This window comes from Chiloscyllium punctatum, chromosome 11 (assembly GCF_047496795.1).
Source record: "Chiloscyllium punctatum isolate Juve2018m chromosome 11, sChiPun1.3, whole genome shotgun sequence".
In the NCBI taxonomy this organism is placed as follows: Eukaryota; Metazoa; Chordata; class Chondrichthyes; order Orectolobiformes; family Hemiscylliidae; genus Chiloscyllium; species Chiloscyllium punctatum.
Genome location: NC_092749.1, coordinates 56,932,155 through 56,952,721, shown reverse-complemented (window position 1 = coordinate 56,952,721; position 20,567 = coordinate 56,932,155). Strand labels below are relative to the sequence as shown.

General features: G+C 40.2%; 1 protein-coding gene and 1 long non-coding RNA gene across 8 annotated transcripts in view; one reads left to right on the top strand and one right to left on the bottom strand.

The window, feature by feature from the left end:
- LOC140483018 (uncharacterized) overlaps positions 1-9,252 on the bottom strand; it is a 52,117-nt gene extending 42,865 nt beyond the window's left edge. Inside the window, exons 1-2 of the long non-coding RNA XR_011961857.1 lie at positions 8,843-9,252; positions 8,131-8,421 (exon numbers count right to left, since the gene is read on the bottom strand). This is a non-coding gene — a long non-coding RNA (uncharacterized lncRNA). The remainder of the gene's footprint in view (positions 1-8,130; positions 8,422-8,842) is intronic.
- The window catches only part of LOC140483016 (lutropin-choriogonadotropic hormone receptor-like), a 240,622-nt gene that overhangs the window by 8,835 nt on the left and 211,220 nt on the right, over positions 1-20,567 (top strand). The gene's annotated exons all lie outside the window — the stretch shown is intronic.

Here is a 20,567-nt window from a genome sequence, read left to right as displayed (position 1 = left end):
GCAATCCCTATAAACACCCCTTACCACAAAAGGAAAAATCAAACGCAGGGTCCTATAGGAGAGACAGAGAGATGGCAGCGTGGAACAACCTCTTCCATGTCAGTGTTTCTAAGATCAGCAGCCTCAAACTGCCTGCCTGCTTTCAGTGATTAGCCAGACTGCCAAAAACCAAATCAAACCAGAGTAAAGCTGACCTTGGAGAACTGACCACTCCCCTTTCATTGTTCAAGTGTTTTTTTTTATTTCAAAGCCCTTTGTTTGAGGCAGTATCTGTTAGCTATAATCAAGCTGGCCCTAAAACCCATCAAAAGCCAAACTTTTCGAAATCGCTACTTTTACGATCTCCCTAAAAAATGCCAAGGGCAACATAACCTTGTTAAAACAGCAGTATCATCACAATGGCCATCTTAAAAAGTAAGATGTGGCAGGAATATCAGTATCATGCTCTGTAGCCAGTTCTCAGTATTGGCAACTTCTGGAAGTGATGATATGTGAAAGCGTTCTGTCCACTTTCTGTCACCTATTGACACAGGACTGCAGAGAAGGGTACAACAAAGGGATGGGAGACAAGCAGGCACTGCTATAACTAACTTTATGAGTTCCTTATCATGTGTTGCCACCCTGTACCAGGATAATGGGCAGCTTGGAGAGGACAGAATTTTCTGCAGGAAGAAAATAATTAGTCAAAGTTTAAAGTACACATCAGTACTAAGGGCATAGGACCTCAATATCTGCAAATTCTATGTTCAGATTTTTAGGGACTATGGAAGAAATTTAAAATGTAGGAAAATGTCGGGAACTTCCTTGATCATTATGTTCTTGTTCAAACAAGGAAGGATGAGATTCTGGGGTATGACCTGAGCAAATTGGATTGAGAAATGGGGAATGGAAGATTAGCCTTGTCCAGGTGGGTTGCATGCCAGTTTGCCAAGGGAAATAGATACGGAAATAGCAAACAGTTTGACATAATCTTTAATCTTATTTAAATTGCAAAGATGATAAGCTGTAGGTTACTCACAGTGGCAGGTAGCAGCTAGAATAGAATTCAGAAGGTAGAGAAGATCAATTTGTAATTTGAGTCACGGTGTAAGAAGAGAGTTTTAGAATCTTTGGGCATTAGTCCTGGCCAGATGGGAGTATTTGGAACAGTATTGTTGCACCTTAGCAGGACTGGAGCCAATATCCTCTTGGGAAGGTTCATGAGTTGGATTAGGGAAAGTTTAAACTGAATTGGCAGGGGATGCACTCCAGCACAAGAGAGGCAAACTACATAACAATTTTGGATAGTACTAGAGGAGGAGGTACTATTCTACTACGTTATATAGTTGCAAACTAAGTAGATTTGCAAGGAATGCAAAGACACATTTTAAGTACATGTATGTAAACACACAAAGTTAAATACGGTTGCTGAGCTATAAGGACTTATAACTGTGTGAATATGGCGTAGTAGTAATAATGGAAAAATGGCTCTAAAATGATGAATCGATGACTTGGATGAGGAAAATGAAGAAACAGTAGTCAAGTTTGTGAATACACAAAAATAGGTAGAAAGACAGTTGGTGAGGATAACACAAACAGTCGGTGGAGGAATCTAAACAAATTCAGTGACGGACAAAAACTTGTCAGATGGAAGATTCTGTGGGGAAGGGTGAGGACATAACTTTGGTAGGAAGAGTAGAGGAGCTTAATATTATTCAAATTGAGAAAGACTGCAGGGTGAAAGTGAGGACTGCAAATGCTGAAGATTAGGGTCAAGATTAGAGTGGTGCTGGAAGAGCACAGCAGGTCACGCAGCATCCAAGGAGCAGGAAAATCGATGTTTCAGGGCTTCATCAGGGCTCCTTCCCAAACCATCGATTTTCCTGCTCCTCGGATGCTGCGTGACTGCTGTGCTTTTCCAGCACCACTCTAATCTTGACTGCAAAATACTGCAGACAAGAGGGATCTGGATGTCCTCATCATGAGTCATTAAATCCTTGCATCCAAGTTGACTGAGTAATAAGTGAAGGCAAATTGAATGTTGGCCTTTATTTCAAAGAGAACAAAGTATAAAAGTAGGGAGTTTTTTGGAAAAATATATGAGGCATTTGTCAGGCCACAGCTGGAATACAATGAACCGTTTTGGGCTTGTTAACTCAGAAGAGATACATTTGCATTAGAGGCAGTCCAGTGAAGGTTCGCTTGGCTGATCCTGCAGAAAGAGGGACATTTTTTTAATTCTCACCCATATGGGGCATGCATCATTGGCTGACCAGCATTTATTGCCAGGTCTTAGTTGCCCTTGAGAAGATGGTGGTGAGCTGCCTTCTTCAACTGCAGTCCATATGCTATAGGTAGAACAATGCCTTTAAGGAGGCAACTCCAGGATTTTGACTCAGTGATTGTGAAGGAACTGTGATCTATTTCCAAGTCAGAATGGTGAATGGCTTGGAGTGTAACTAGCAGTTGGTAGTGTTAGATTTCCCATGTATCATTGGTCCTTGTCCTTTCAGATGGAAGTGTTCATGGGTTTGCAAGGTGCAACGTACAGATCTTTGGTGAATTTCTAGAGTGCATCTTCTAGATAGTACACACTGCTGCTACTGAGCATTATGTCTTATGAGGACAGGTTGAGTAGTTTAGACCTATTTCATTATAAGATAAAAGAATGAGAGGTGACATTATTGGCACATATGTGAGTCTTAGGGGACTTGACAGGGTAGATATGGAAAGGTTGTTTTCCCTTGTGGGAGACTCTGGGACCAGAGGCATTATCTTAGAATAAGGGGTCCCACTTTGAGACAAAGGTGATAAGGAATTTAGAAATTGCTGGAAAACGTCAGCAGGCCTGGCAGCATCTGTGGAGAGAAATCAGAGTTAATGTTTTGGGTCCAGGGACCCCTCTTCAGAAGTGATGGTAGCTAGGAAAAGGTTGTGTTTTATGCAGAAGATGCAGTGTGAGTAGGGTATTAGGAGTAAATGATGAGTACAGATAGACCCCAAAGAGAGAGGACCATTCAACAGAAAGGAGTGGATAACAGTCAGCCCAGGTGAATGCACAGCTCCCAGTGGGGTCTATTTGTAGCCAGTAATAATAGGTTGTAGATAATGACCAATCATGTGTGGGGTTTAAATAATGATAGGAGAAGGTCCCTTAAAATTATTAAATTTAACATTGAGTCCAAAGGCTGTAGGGTTCACAAGTGGAAAATGAGGTGCTGTTCTTCCAGCTTGCACTGAACTTCACTGGAGCATTGCAGCAAGCCTGAGAATGAGATGTTGGCCAGGGACCAAGATGGTGCGTTGAAGTGGCAAGCTATTAGAAGCTCAGGGTCACTTTTGCAGACAGAATATAGGTGTTCTGTGAAAAAGCCACACAGTCTGCACTTTGTATCCCCAATGTAGAGGAGATCACATTGTGTGCAGCGAATGCAGTAGACAAGATTGAGTGAAGCACAGGTGAAGCACTGCTTCAACTGGAATGTGTGTTTGGTTCCTTGGATACTGAAGAGGGAGGAAGTAAATGGGCAGGTGTTACACCTTTTGCAATTGCAAGGGAAGATATGGGGCTTGGCAGGTTGGGAATACAGGAGGAGTGAACCAGGATGCCCTGGAGGAACAGACCTTGTGGAAGTGTGACAACGGAGGGAGGGAGATATGTGTTTCATGGTGCCATCCTGCTGGAGTTTGCAAAAATGGCAGCTAATGATCCTCTGGATGTGGATGCAGATGGGCTGGTAGGTGAGGACAAGGGAGACCTTATTATTGGATTGAAAAGAGTGGGTGAGAGCTGAGGCTGAAGCCGTCGTGTGAATTATCTTGCTGGTAGAGGTGGTGTGTTCAACTTAAAATGTGCATTCCATATTTAATGGTTTTCCATCTTTATTTTTAGTAGGAGGGGCAGATGAATTTCAGCTGGAATTTAATATTGAAGAGTATGTGATGATATATTTTGGAACATTGAAAAGAGAGAGGGAGACAATACCAAAGGGTGCACCAAGATTTGCGGATACACGTGCATGGATCTTTGAAGGTAATAGGAGACACTGAGAGAGTAGTTCACAATGCACAGGGAATCTTGGGCTTCATAATTATACATATTTATGTAAAGCAGGAAAGTTACACTGAACATCTATTAAACTTTGTCTAAGGTACAGTTCTGATTATCACCTATTAGTAAGAATGCATGGGTTCTTGGGAAGATGCAGAAGACATATGCCAGAGTAGTTCCAGTGATGAAGGACTTCAACTAAAAGGTTAGGTTTGATAAATTAATGCTTTTTTTCCCTTTGAAACAAAGGATATTGAGGATAGATTTGGTACAAGTGCTCAAGATTGTAACAGTTTCAAATAAAGTCGACAGAAGCTATTCTCATTAGCAGATGATGCACAGACTAGGAGAGGGGAAGTGTGGTTTCCAAGAGCAAGTCAGAGTTTAGGAATACTGCAGTGAGTAACTTATCTCCCCAATTCTTCAAAGCTCACCCCCACCTACAAAGCACAGGTCAGGAGTGTGTTGAAATACTGTCCACTTATCTAGATGAGTATGGACAAAGTTAAAAATCACACAACACCAGGTTATAGTCCAACAGGTTTACTTGGAAGTACTAGCTTTCAGAGCACTGCTCCTTCATCAGGTACCTAATGGGGCAGGATCACAAGACAGGATTTATAGCACAAGATTACAGTGTCATGCAACTGATGGTATATATTGAGCAAACCTAGAATGCTGTTAAATCTTTCATCTTTTAGAATGGGTTACAGATTTTGATTCATTAATATGTAATTCCTAGAACTTCTTTCAAATCCTGAGATAACTTAAGATGTCACAGACAAAAGGTGACATCTCAGCTGAGACAGTGCATTAAAGGTGTGAGGTTAGAGTCTGTCTTTATCCCAATCTTGAGTCAGACTGGTTCTATTTCCAAAGTAGGAATTTATAAAATGTCACAATCTGAGCTGAGATGTCACCTTTTTTTATACGTTAACTCAGGAATGTGATTTGCTGGATGAGTATGTTATCTTTTCCAGATACCAGCACTCCCTGTATGTTATATACTGTGGTCATGTCCACAGGAGCCTTCTACTTAGATTCACTGCTACCAATCCTTCTTATTGGGATTAGTCTAAGTTACTGTCACTGAGTGGGGAAGATGCCCACATAAAGTCTTCAGCAGAGGATATGTTCAGTTTTAACAAAAAGAAGTGTGGAAACTTAAAAGGGGATGTAGATTACAAATAATATCTTCAGGCATAAAAGTTGCTGTTGAATGTCTATTCCACTTGGAGCATTCTTAATTTTTTTCACAATGCATCAGAGAAGACAGTTGTGTTTCTCAGTGAAATAATCTTTTCCTTTCTGACATTGTGATACATGTGATCCTTCCATTCTTGCACATATGCTCTTAGCATGACATCATCATCAAGTCTATTACTAGCTCTTGGTGATCAGCTTTTGAAGAATCATTCACAATGGGATAACATTTGGAAAATTTCTCCAAAGCTGAGAAATCAGTAACATTTTCTGATCTTTCAATTGTGCAGAAATGTTCAACATCAAACGAAATAATCTTGCTCTAAGTATATTTTCTCTTGCTTCAATGGACATTCTTTTGATAGCTATGAAGTCTTCCTCTGGTGGGTAAAGTTATGTTGATCACTGACACTTTGTTTCTGAGCTTGTTGAGATTCTTCAACATTCAATAGGATTTTCAGAGTGATGCCAGTTTTCTACCCAGACTGAGAGGCGTTACGTTTTGATGTAGTACACCTGTTCCACTTGGCGGCTATGTTGGTATTTTAAGACTACTCTCTGCTTTGCTTTGATGTTGAGCAAAGTTCTGGCTGTATCATGCAGTTCTCTGCCAGAAAGTTGTAGTTTTATTCTGCTCAACCAAGGATTGACATTCACATAAAATAGTAACAATCACAATGGTGTCAAGTTTGAAATGAATTTGATTACCATTACCCTGTATAATTTCTGTCATGTCATGTTTAGAGAAGTCACCCATTATCCCAAGGAATGGTTGATCCACATCTTCTAAGGTGGCATACCATGAGATTTATGTAATAGAGATGTATCCTGGAACATCTTCCAAAGATGCTTGCTGTAAGATGTTAATGTCTTTGTGCAAGTAAGCATTATTAGTTCGATGATTGTTTTTCACTTTGGCACATCTTCTATAGTTGTTCCAATTTCTTACAGGAAGTTGCATTGGCATGACACAACTGGATAATGTTTCTATTTTGATGGTTCCTTTAACATTCATCTGGAACATTGAACTCTATCAAATTCTAAAGGGTTTCAAGATGGTTTGTGTCAGTCTATCAGTTGATCGTAGTCTGACCACAAATCTGTCTTGAATTAGTTCTCGTTGTAAATCATTATAATCATAAAATTCTGACAATGAATCAAAGATCCTTAATAAAGGTTCTTCTCGAAGTTGGATTCTTCAGTTAACTCTTACTCACTCCATCATAATGCTAGCTCTTAATGTAAACAAATTGTCAAATGCTCTGACAACATTATCAAAGGTATTTGTCTCCTCACTGACATTCTATAATTTTAAACCTCATCTGTAACTGGACATACAGAATAAATAACTGTGTGTATTTGTTTTTCTTTAAACTTATTTCTTAACTGGAAACAACTCTGTATCACAGGGATTGCCTTTTCTATCTAATCTAAATTAGCTCCACAGCTAAAGTATTTTTGATTCTAATGTTTCTCTCATTTAAATGATTTACTTGAAAGCTGTTGCAGGAAAGTTTTAGTTGCTTGCAGATTAGTCCTGCTTTTCTGTGTTTTATGTTGGATAAGCACATCAAATGTGTTAAATTGTAGAATCCTTACAATGTGGAAACAGGCACCTCTGAAGAGCAACCCAGCCAGATCCACTCCCCCACCCCACTACTCTACATTTATTCCTGACTAATGCACCTAACCTAGACATCCCTGAACTTTATGGACAATTTAGTATGGCTAATTCACCTAACCTGCACATTTTTGGACTGTGGAAGGAAACCAGAGCACCCAGAGGAAACCCATGCAGACACGGGGAGAATGTGCAAACTCCACACAGACAGTCACCTGAGCTGGAATTGAACCCAGGTGCCTGGTGCTGTGAAGAACACTGACCCACCGTGCTGTAAACATTAAGTCTTGGACAGCAACTTTTTTTTAGCTTTGTAAGGTTTTAAAAATTATTGTAAAATAAAGTTTTGTCATTAAGAAGCTTGTTGTTTTAATGAAGATTTTTCTTCTCTTCTTCTTTCCCTTTTCAAAAATGTTATGTTTATTCACCCCATTTATGATGGGCAAACAAGGCATCATCGTGTATTTTTAAGAACATATTCTGAAATGCAATTAAAGTTCATCTTACCTCAACACACTGTAATTAAATTGTTTCTCTGCCTTCATTTAATTTTCACTCTCATTAGTCAATTTCTGCTGCATTGTTACTGATATTGTTAATGAACATCCTTTCTTTTAAAGATCTTCTTTTGCAGATTTTTCCTGGTAATTTGAAATGACTGTAACAATATTGCTTTATAAACTCTGGTAATTTAAGCCATGTTTTAGCTTCCTAACCTGGAATTTTGCTTAAATGTAAGAATGCTCAGCCTTCACAAAGGGAATTTACTTACTTTAGGTCAAACTTGAAAGACCTCTGGGTGCTGTAAATCAGAAATGAAAACAGAAAATGGCAGAAAAGCTCAGTAGGTCTGGCAGCATCTGTAAAAAAGAAGTCAGGTGACCCTTCCTCAGAACTGTTGGTAGCTAGGAAAATGCCAGGTTTTATGCAGAAGATAGGGTGAGAGTAGGGGGTAAACAGTAAATGATAGGTGGTGATAGAACCCAAATAGCTTGAACAGTTGGACAGCCAAAAAAATTGGATAATAATGTAGGAGGGTGAATAGCTCTTAATGGGGACTGTTAGTGGCCAACAATGGGTGGTGTGTAATAGCAGACTGTGTGATAACAAGGCCTAGAGTGTGGGAGTGGGAGCTGGGACATTGGAGAGTTCAAGTCCTAAAATTATTGACCACGATAATTAAGTCCAGATGGCTGCATGATCGCCAAGCATGTACCTGTCTCCTTGTGCACTCTGATGAAGTCTGTGATCACCGATACACTGGGTCCTCTCCTACCTGAGGTTGAGCAGGTGGCTGGTCTCCAGCAGCCCTTCATGTGCCAGTGCCTTGACATGTTCCTTCTTCTCCCAGCCGCAGAGCTATTGCAGGGAGATTCTCAACCAGATAGCACTCCCAAACTCTGTAAACCTGACATTCCCACCAAGGTGTCGGCATTTGAACTGGCTGTGGGCACGAGAGGCAGCCTTGCCCATGCTATCCCTGAGTCCAGCTTCACAGCAATTGAGGAGGTGCCTTCTGGTGGAGTTGCCTGTTTCTCCACAGGGTCCGCAGTTATCCCATTGGTATCTGCAAAACTCCAAAGAAAGAAGTTCTTGAATCCTGTGATTAGAGGTAATGTGCAAATAGCAGCACTGTTAAAAATCGCACAACACCAGGTTGTAGTCCAATAAGTTTATTTGGCAGTATAAGCTTTCAGAGCGCTGCTCCTTCATCAGGTAGCTAGTGGGGCAGGACTATAGGACACAGAATTTACACAGTAGTTTCCTATGAATTCTGTGTCCTATGATCCTGCTCCACTCGCTACCTGATGGAGGAGCAGTGCTCCAAAACCTTATGCTTCCAAATAAATCTGTTCAACTATAACCTGGTGATGTGTGATTTTTAACCTCATTCATCCCAGTCTAATACCAGCACCTCCACATCATAAATGACACTGACAGTGGGGTTAATGTGAGACAGTTGCAGTGGAATGCAGAGTGGTACTTACAACTCACAGATTGGCAGGACTTGGATGTTTTGGCATTCCATAGGAGTGGTTCCAGCCCTGTCCTGTGAAGGACAGGATTCTCTCCTTTGAATGGGTGTGGAATTTAATGTTGGACACTCCACTACCCATTCTAGGTCTTTTCACCATTTTATGGCAGTTTTCTCCTATAATAGAAGAGAGGAGGGGATTGAGTGAGGTGAAAGTAGGTGCCCTCCTGAGGTGGCTCAGCAGTTAGCACTACTGTCTCACAACACCAGGGTCCCAGGTTCTATTCCAGCCTCAGGCAGACTGTCCATGTGGAGTTTGCACATTCTCCCAGTGGCTGTGTGGGTTTCCTCCCACAGTCCAAAGATGTGCAGGTCAGGTGAACTGGCCATGGTAAATTGCCCATAGTATTAGGTGCATTAGTCAGAGGGAAATGGGTCTGGGTGGGTTACTCTTCGGAGGGTCAGTGTGGACTTGTTGGGCCGAAGGGCCTGTTTCCACACTGTAGAGAATCTAATCAAGCAATCTTCTTGCAGCACTGCTGACCATTTGTCAGAATATAGAAATAACACTGATCTGGGTGAAGATCTCGGACAAAGCTGCCAGAGTGTGGTGGTGTGGCATCTTCTGTTAGTCCTCCATGGACCACCCCATCCACCAAGTTCCAGTTGGAGAATCATGCTGACATTTAGCCCTTCTTCAACATTTTCAGAATGATTCACCTTCACTGACCAGGGCAGCTTTGGAATGCCAGTCCCCATCCAGTACATAGTAACCTTTCAAAGGTGATGCAGGCGCCAGGGATGCACATTTTTCAGTGGATATCGATTGAATGGCAAGTTGTTCCAGGATCTGTGGGTGATAGAATGAGCTATTAATGATAAAATAGTCAGAGAAGCACTATAGGGTCAGGGTAGGTAGTTAATGAGGTGACTTTGATAAGATGCAGCGTGAGAACTTGGTAGGCCTCGTAGAGAAAAATCCTCCTTGAAACTTGAAACAACTGACACAATCTGAAAAAAGTAACATTCAATTCATTGTAGTTATCCTCTTTAATGGTGACCTTTTGTGCGTTAAAAAAAAGCATCATTATCAGCCTAATCCATCATAGAATGCCTACAGTGTGGAAACAGACCTTTGGCCCAAGAAATCCACACGAACTGTCTGAAGAGTAACCCAACCAGATCCATTCCCCCTACCCTATATTTACCCCTAACTAATGTACCTAACCAACAGCTTCCTGAACACTATGGACAATTTAGCAATCAACCATCATACTCTTTAAAATGCATAATACAATCAATATTATTTCAATGAAATTGACTCAATGATCTCTCTTTGGGGTGCCTTTAGGTTTGATGCTGATGAGTTATTTTGTTTCTAAATATACTTCATGAAAATTATATTAAATATGCACAAACACATAACTCATTATGTTAATTTTATTGATATTATTACACCTTGTTTGTTTAATCTGTCTCGAGGTGCATGTATAGTGAGCTATTTGTTTCGATTGTTTTTACTAGTTGTTACACAGCAAGGAGGGAGATCAAACACATGCAGTTCCATTTTGAAAGATTATAATATCAGAAAGACAGATGGCACAATGCCACTGAATGTTACACCTGGAATATAATGGCCCACCACTATCTTTTATGAAAACAAAGTTATTTCAATTCTTATTTCAAAGGATATGTCGATGGGATTGGGTACAGGCATGACCTGTCTAGACAGATGCTTTCCCATCTCAGATGTTCAAAGTCCAATCATGAGTTTACATTTATCTGGCTGAGATTATATACAACTATTTGAAATCCCACATACATTTTGCATGCCATTCAATGTGTGAGCTAAATAAGATGCATCATTAGCGTTCAGCCTCAGAGTGTGCTGTATTAATTAAGAGTGGATTGAAGCTCAGCAAATAAAAAAACCCAAGGTAACAGTAGATTTCAATTTGAATGTTTTTCATGTCCATATTAAACATTGTAATTTGACTACCTGACTGCGTAAGATAGATTGGTAGTTGTACATTTATTGTTTGGAGTCATTCTCTTTGGTGCTGACTTCCAACTGTTACAACATTCTTATTTTCCTGAACAGCGGATTAAGATATGTCATTGTAATTTATTTTCTTTCCACGTGTTTAGCCTGTATGATTTTGAGGCTTCTGAATACAAACCTTCACTCCTTTTGACTAAAAGAAAGCCATTTGTTTCCTCAGTAGTACCAAGTAATCTCATGTAGTGAGGCTGTGCTTTCCTGGCATTAATATTATCAAATCGTGGCTTTCAGGGAGCAGTAGTCATTTGAAAGCAAACACCTCTGACAACTCAATGTTCTCTGTATCCCACTGAATATTAAAAATTGAATTTTTGGAGGTTCTCTCACAATCACTCACCACAATTCCAACACAAAATCCAAATGAACCTAGCAGAAGCAGCATAAAGTTTGTTAATATCATTTTTCCAGGATTTTTTCAAGTCTTCGAAGGTGGATGATTCAAAGAACTTCAAGCGACAAAGCCTTTGCTGTAAAATTCTGGAGTGCACTTGCTATTTTTGGCAGACTGCCTAATATTAGCATACAGACTAGTTTTAACCCCAAGGAAGAAATTGATAAAAAATTAAAGATGATGAATTACAATGGATATTTTGTTATGCTGAGTAATTGTATGCATAGTTCTTAAGAAGAAATGGCCTTATCAAGAGAAAGTAAGGTATTTTGGCAAATTGCAGCAAAAGAGAGGGTAGACTGTCCTCACAAGAAGGGCATGTGAAAATGTTCAGCTGCAGCAGCATAAATTTCAAACTAGTAGTACATTGTGTCACAAACTCAATTGTCCTAACTATAAATTTACAAAAGGATTGATGGTATATTGTAGGCTTGCATTTCAATTACAACTTGTTGATCAAAACTGAAAGATTAGCAAACGTAATCATCAGGTATTAAGCATTTGATTACTGTGGTTGTAGTGTAATATTTGCTTCAGTGTTGAAGTACCCAATCCTTGACATTTATCAGCACAAATTAAATAGCAAAGTGAAGTAGAACAAATATTATTGAGTACTAGAAAGCCTGAAAGCAATTAAAGCCAGAGGACGTATTCACAAAAGGTGATGGGATTGATTGATGGAAGTATACTTGCAAACATACAATCGCAAAAATTAGAGGCAAAAACCAAAAAGTGTCAAGAGGTAACTCCAGGATAGATTGGGCACTGAGGGCTTTCATTCTTCAAGTGCATAAATCATACTGTGTATAACGCTGTCACTTACTGTTATGAAGATGTGAATGTACTATACCTTTAAGTGAGTTAAAGGCTCGCAGTGACAGCACCATGTGTTATCAATAAGAGACAATGTAAACATGTGGTCCACCTACTGGGTTAGCTAGCGTAGTTAGTTGCCTGGAGACAAAAAGATTTGAATTAGGCCAATTAGTTTAAATATACCCCAAAGCAAATGCCAAGTTCCAAATCAGTCTGAATTTAGTGTATTGACAATCTTAAAAACCATTGACACAATCTAATGCTTTGGGGGTATAAGAATGTGGAAAATTGAACAGTTGAGAGGAGAACTGCCGAGCTACCAGCATGTAAAAAGACTACCTGAAAAATAGCTCCCTTACAAGTACCTTCACAGTTCAGTAACTGATGAAGCAGAATCCCAAAGAAGAAGAAAAGAAGACTGAAAACTGAGAGGAACAATAGCTGCTTGGTTTTGAGATGAGATTATTTAGAAAATCATAATCAGGAGTTTTATGAGACTATTGTAGATGGGGAAGGTAAAAGATAGGTTAGAGTAAGGACTCGTGAATAATTGTTAGTCAATTATTCTCTGTTATATTTTAAGAAATAAAGTAGTTAATTTTTACTTTAACTAGTCCTTGGCCTCTCAAAATTTCACAGATTACTGCACAGGATAAATCTTTTCTGTGTTGCTGGTTTACATTAAGCAGGAGAGGTTACCCCATGTCGTAACAATTTGGGGGCTCATCTGGGATTTGAACTGATTTAGATAGACTTGAATAGGTTGTAAGGTGCAAAAATCCTTGCAGGTTAGTGTCCTAGATCTTTAAATAAAACGTAGACGAGGCAATTTGTTTACTTTTGGTGACTTGTCATGAAGTAAATTAAATGTGAGAGAAATGGTGAAATGGCTCTTAAAATTGCTAAAGAGGTTCTGGTATTTAAAGGTGATTCTCAAATTTGCCAAAAATGTTTAGAAGAAAAAAACATATTTTTAGAATTAGTAAATAAATTAGATTTGGGTTTAACCAAGGTCAAAAGCAAAGCTGAAATTATAAGGGAGTTACTCAAATACTTAAGTGTGTCCAAGGAACAGACAAGTGCAGTAGAGGTAGAAAAACTTAAATTACAATTGAAGAAAATGGAGTTAGAAGTTAAACAAAGGGAGAGAGAAAGAGAGAAGAGAGAGAGAGAAAAAAGCGAGAGAGAGAGAAGGTTCTTGGCTGAGCAAAGAGCCAGGAATAAGACCGGGGAAAATTGAACAGTTAACAGGAGAACTGCCAAGCTACCAGCATATAAAAAGACTGCCCAGAAAATAGTCTTCTTCAAAGTACCTTTATCAATCAGTAACCTATGAAGCAGAATCCCAAAGAAGAAGAAAAGAAGACCAAAATACCGAGAAGAACGAAAGTTGCCTGACTTTGAGATAAGAAGTTTTGTTTTTGTAAATCGTGATCAGGGAGTTTATTGGACTAGTATTGCAGAAGGGGAAGATAAAAGATAGATTTGAGTGTTGACTTTTAAATTGTTGTTAATTATTCTCTGTCATGTTTGAAGAAATAAAGTTGTCAATTTTTACTCTTGGCTTCTCAAATTTTCACAGATTACTACAAGGGGTAAATCTTTTCTGTGCTGCTGTTTTAAATTAAGCTGGAGAGTTTACTCCATGTCGTAACACTATTGTTAAATATCTTATAGTTGTAAGATATAACAAGTGTTCCCATTCTTTCAAAGTTAGCTGTTTCCACTGGCATAGCCTCTCACATTATTCTATGTGTTTTCAACATAAACTGCTTCTTTCATTCAAAGTGATAGTAGGATGTGAGTCGGTCCAAGTTAATTTATAGTCATCCCCTCTGTAAGGGGAACCTCTAAGGCAATGCAAAGAAACCTCACAGAAGCCAAAAGGTAGGGCCAATCTATTTTCATCAGGATTCAAACTAAGTGCACCAATAGCATTCATGTTTTGCGTTTATTTGTGCAATTTGTCCACAGCCCAAATTTCTGCAGGATTTTCTTAGAGTGGTAATGTTGTCACAATATGGGAACTTGAAAAACTGGAAGATTACTGAAATACTCGTGCATTTACTATGGATTATTGTGATAACCCATCTTGCTCTACTAATGTCCTTTAGGGAAGAAATCTTTCATCCTTACCTAGTCTGCTATGCATGTGACTCCAGACCTACAGCAACATGGTTGACTTTTAGATGTCTTCTGGCATGACTTAGCAAGCCACACAATTAATAAAAAATTGTAAAGTCTAAAGAAAGAATTAAACTGAACAAACTGCCTGATATTGTTGTCAGAAACAACAACAAACTCAGACTTTGTGACCCTGCAAAGTCCTCCTTAAAGGTATATGGGCATTCGAGGCTCTGTTCCACATACTAATTAAGCTGTAGTTTGAAATAGGTACACTTAATTAATTATACCTTACACATACTGTCCCAGACACCACCATTACCATTTCTGGATATCTCCTTTCTCACCAGGATGTGCCCACCAGAGTTAGATGCAGTGACATATAGTCAGTCAGAAATTGTCTTGGAAATCTTCAACAATGACTGCACACTCTGTTGTGTCTCATTGTAGGAGGTCAAAAATGGGCAAGGAATCTTCCTGATGATTACCACTCACACCCCCTCCCCTGCCTCCATTCTAGCTGATACATCAGCACACCTTCATTCACCATTTGCAGGTAGCACTGAAGGTGGCAATGCCACAAAAATTGCTTTTGTGGGTGGGGATTTAGCACCAACACCCATCACCAAGAGTGGTTCAATAGCACCGCTTTCTCATGAGGCTGACCTAGGCAGACATGGCTGCCAGACTAGGTCTGTGGCAGGTGATGAGGGAACTAAGAAGAGGATAAAATCTATTTGACTTTGCCGTCACTTAGCTGCCAGACACAGATGCATTTGAGATGAATTGAACATAAAGGTAAGGATGTAGTGTTTATACAGGGCACGTGAGATCATACCTCAAACATTGTGTGTGGTTTCAGCTTCTGTATTTAAGGAAGGATATAAATACACTGGAGGCAGTTCAGATGAAGTTTGCTAAACTGATAACTAACAAGTTTAATGGAGAAACTCAGCAGGTCAGGCGGCATCGGTGGACAGAAATAGAGTTAATGTTTTGAGTTCAATGACCCTTCTTCAGAACTGATTGTAGCTAGGAAAATGTGGTGTTTATTATAACCAATAACACAGATGAATATTTCTCTCCACAGGTTTCTCTGCACAGATGCTGATAGCTTCTCCAGCAATTTTCTTTTTTTTTTGTTTTGGAAGGGCTGATAACTATTTAAATATTACAGCATTGAAAGTACAGGGGGATCTTAAGATAGGCATTCTTAAAGTGGGGTTGGGAACCCAACATCTCCAAGAATCCCTGGTCCAAGGTGCCCCTTAAATGCCCAGGGAAGAGCTAGACACCCAAATGGAGACATTGATCACCTCAAGCAAGAAGGACTTGCCTGTCTGTTGCAGTGCTATAGACAGATCATGGCCATGGTTAAAGTATACAAAGGCCTTGCTGTTGGAGCAGGCACCTCCTTAGAAAACTATGGCAGTCCAATAAGGTTGAAAGTTGCTAGCATTAGTGCTTGTGCTGATGAAGTAACAACATTTGACATATTTATTTGGGTCCTGGAGCAAATAGGAGAACTATGTACAAGACAGTTTGGGCTTGTTGGAAAAAAAAAATTGAAAGTTCCAAATCTGGACGTTCGCAGTCTTATCAAACTCCAGTGCACTCAATTACAAAACTGGCAGTGACCAAATTCACCCCCACAAAACCCACCCCACCCTGATGGGCCTTTGAAAGTACAAACTAACTCAGAGATGTTGGGCTCGAGATCCCTACATGGGTAATGAAAATTTGGTTTGAACATTTTTAACTAGATGTCTAAATCCTTCTGAAATGTGCCTTGGATTTTGAATGCTAAATTCTGTAGTAATATGTGTCAAGGTCCTTTCTGGACCACACAGACTACACGAGAGCACAGTCATACACAGGGCAGCATAAACTGCATAGAAAAGTGCAAAACATGCAAGACAGCACAGTACTTCCTGACAAAACAAGACAATAGGCACAGTGGTGGGCAAATTACAATGTAACAATGGATGATCATTAATAAAATATTGTTTTAGCAACAATTCGAAAAGTTGTCCAAAACTGCAAATAGAATAGAATGTGAATATCCAATGATAAGGGGCCTGATGGCTTGGGGGACAAAACTGCACAATCTGGCCATGAGAGACCGAATGCTCTGGGATCTTTTGCCAGATGGCAGGAGGGAGAAGAGTTTGAGTGAGGGTTGTTGGGATCATTCACAATGCTGTTAGCCTTGTGGGTGCAGTGTGTGGTGTAAATGTCTGTAGTGGAGGGAAGAGAGTCCAATGATCTTCTCAGCTCTCCTTACTATCTGATGTAGGGTTTTACAACTTGAGATGGTGCAATTTCTGAACCAGGCAGTGTTGCAGCTGCTCAGGGTACTCTGTGGTGCATATGGGGAGTATGGTGGGGTGGTGGGTGGTGGGTGGCGAGCTTTCTTCAGCCTGTGCAGAAAGTAGAGATGCTGCTGGACTTTCTTGGCTATGAATCTGGTGTTGAGGCACCAGGTGAGATTCTCTACCAGGTGGACGCCAAGAAATTTGGTGCTCTTCACAATCTCCATGGAGGAGCCGTCGATGTCCAGTGGAGAATGATTGCTCCATGCCCTCCTGAAGTCAACAACCATCTCTTTCATTTTGTCCATGCTCAGAGACAGGTTGTTAGCTCTGCACAAGTCCATTATTGCGGCACCTCCTCTCTGTCTGCTGACTCATCGTTCCTAGATCTAGAGCAGAGGATCAGCTCTCTCAACATGTCTGAGCAGATGTGCCTCAGGAGGCTTAAGTCAACACAGCAAGTAGTCCTTGCATCTCAAGCCTGCTGGAAGAAAACCTCATTCCACATTGCCAATGACCAAGAAGGTGCCTGTGGGGCAAACACCAATCCCTACTGACATCTTCATCTCCAGGCCTCACCACTTTGCGTACTGTCTTCTGAAAGAAGAGAAAATGAAAGGTATGAGTGCCTACAATGACTTGCAGAGAGGAGAATAGGACAGGATTGGTGGGAGGGAGCTGTGAGGATGGCTGCAAGAAAGGTTGAAGGCAGATCTGAAGATTGTCTATTTAATGAGATGTACCTGCACAGAGATGAGTGAATGAGTGGAGTTTTCAAGGTGTGTCTGAGATGTGGTGTGCAAACAGAGCAAGGTGGACTGTGGAGCCTGGCACCTGGAAGTGTTAGGGCAATCACCTATCATGTCCAGCTGAGGCCCTGGATCCTCTTGGTGGGATCCAAGATGAGAAGAGCATGCGTCTGCTGCTAATTCCTTCGTCACTTGTTGTTTGGTTGAACAAGGAATCCTCTGTATCCTGTCTTTGGACAAGCTCATCCTACTGCATTGTCACAGACCCGGCAGCAAGAATCCTAGCTAAGTTTTAGAGGCCCAGGAAGCAAGCTTCCTATGTCTCTTCATTATTCCAGTGGTTGCTGCATGCTCAACAATTCATGTCCTGGTGAGCCTGCGTAAGCAATATCATGGCCACCCCCCACAATGAGAAATACTTTTTTTGAGTGATCTAGCTCTTTCTTTGGCCTGCCCTTCTTAACTAATCAAAAAGCTTAGAGGTGGGGACCTCTGCCCCTGCAGTAGCACCATTACTAAGTAGCAAACTGGCTGAGTCCTCAAGGACTGTTAGACCAGTCCTGTGGCAGGTGGCAAAGCAGCTCACAAAAGGGAGAAACATTCTTGGACTTATCCTCAGCAGTCTACCTGTCACAGGTGCATCTGGCCATGAAAGTATTGCTAAAGTGAACACCACAGAGTCCATGTGGAGATAATGTCTAGCTTTCATATTGCCAAGACCAGACCCTGAGCAAGATTCCCCATCATTATGTTCCAGATGGGGTACCCCAAGCTGTTAAGGTCCTGGATGAGGAAGGATGAACTAGCTCCCATTCTTCATGCTTCATTCTTGGTTCTTTGTGACAAGTTCAATTTAAAATATATTGCTTGTCTAGTGACTATCTTTCTACTCAAACAGGCCTTCTTGAGTTAACAAAGAATGAGTTTATGATTTACTACATGTGAGAAGGTTAGGAATGTGACACAGATTTAAAACAAATAAGAGAGTCCAAATGTAAAAAGTTACAAAAAGTGGTTATACAGATTATTCTCTGCATTGTTCATGAAAAACAATTAAAACAATACTGCAGCCGTTGTTAGGTTACACAGGTAATGGTATTGGCAGATGACTTTTTAAATTCTTGGTTTTGGAAGGTGACAGAAACTCCATTGACTTGATTCCTTTTAAAATTGGTTTGCAGTACTTCATGTGAGAAAGGGTCTTCCTTCATGTGAAATATGGGATAACTGGGGAATAGTTCTCTCACTGTGATCCTCATGGCATGCTAACACTTGATCCTTGGATGGTACATGCAAGAGCATTCTGTCCCACTGGATCATTGGAGTGTCAAATTGAAATTGCTTTTTCAAATTCCTGCCTTTTGTAAGTTTCAGAGGGAAAAACATTAAATGTGTCTGCAGTTTAGGACATAATCCATTGGGGGTGGCTTGCTGTTGAGCAGGGTGTCATCAATCTCTTTATAGTCACAGTAGGTCACAAACCAGATGGAAATTTCTCTGATACGTGTAGGTGTTACATTGCATCAGTCTCTAGACAACTACTTAATTTACATCTGCAGCAATTCTTGGCTTCATCTGCCCTCTTTTAAAATACACATTTTCACATTACAAGATAAAAATGTTCACCATACTTTGGGGTCCTGACCTGTTGTCATAACATTTCCCCTGTGATCCATTATCATCTCATTATGAAAGATGAAAGAGGATTGAATATATAAAACAACCAACACACACACACATTCATTTTTGTAACCATGGGCAATGTTATCTCTTTAGTTCTAATCAGGTCTCTTAAAGTTCTAGGCAGAAAAAGGGTCGACAATTGCTTTTGATTTCCCAGCAATACGCATGATAATTACTTGGTAAAGTTGTTGAAAAACGTTCCCGCAGAATAACCTGGGTGTTAATTTTTTCAGCAAGAGTTAACAGGTTGTGATCAATGTACACTGTGATCTCCATGCAACCATTTTGGACACATATCTCAATTTGCTGTCACATATATCCCTGCTCTAGAGCACATTCTTGATGTTTATTTACTTATTTTTGACAAATACACAATTTTTTCTCTTCCTGAAGGAGAGTAGTCTTTACCATCATGTCACTTACATTGAAGACTCCTTTAAATATGTGTTTAAAGTTTGGAGCTGTAAGCACAGGCTCACTTGTTAAACTGGCCTTCAGCTTTTCGAAAGCAGTTCGGCATTTCTCAGTTCATGCAACATTTATGTTCCTCTATAGTAATTCTATCAATAGCACACATATTGTACTGAAGTTTTAGATGAGCTTTCAATAGGGCCCAAATCATTCCGAAGAACATCATGATTTCCCAGTTTGTTGTGGGCATGAGAATTGGTGCTACGGCTTGTATCTTTTCAATTTTGGTCAGTACTCATCCATCACCTACTACGTGGCCCAGATAGGTCACTTGAACCTAAGTGAATACACTCTTTATGAGATTGTTGGGTGGGTCAGCTGACTAGTTTTTTTGAAAAGGCTTTTAGTTGCTCAAAGTGTGTTTGTGAAGTGTAGCTGTAAACCAAGAGGTCATTAAGGTACACAATGCAATTAGATAAGCCCACTATGATCTTGCTTAGCAACCTTTGAAAGTTGACAGAACAATTTCAGAGTCCAAATAGCATGACTCTACAATGGTATAACCTGCCCTGAATTACAAAGGTGGAAACTTCCTCCATGCTGGCAATCAAGGGAACCTTGTGTAAATCTACTTTGGCATTGGAGGTAGCTTTATCTGCTTTAGCAATGCATCTCCCAGCAAGGTTATCATATAGTAGTCAACTCTGGACACTGGATTAATTTTTTGGCAGTCTCATGGAGTTGTCAGGTTTAGGCACAAATACAACTGGACATCTCCATCTGCTGCTTCTAGGCATTATTAACTGGTGCCCCAGTGTCCAGTTAATCTCCTGAGCCTGGGTCAGTTTTTCTGGCCCCTGCCAGTAGGGAAATTGTCTTTAATGGAGAGATTCTCCTACATCCACATTGAAGCATGCCAGGGCATTAAAGCTTAGTTTGTCTCCTTATGCCTTTAAATATAATCAGCAGCCTCATTAAGTCTGCTTGTTGCTCTCCTCCTAAGTGAGCAAATAAGGAGTCTAGGTTTGCTCATGTTAGTTAATCAGGTGGTAGAGTATACAATGTGGACCTCACCCACATCACCCTTCAATTCATCCCCATTCTACTTCAATCTCTAGGTCAGTGGTAATTGAACATTACCTGTTTGTTCCCTTCGCAGCAATAGCATTGATTTAGCATGTTGATCTGAT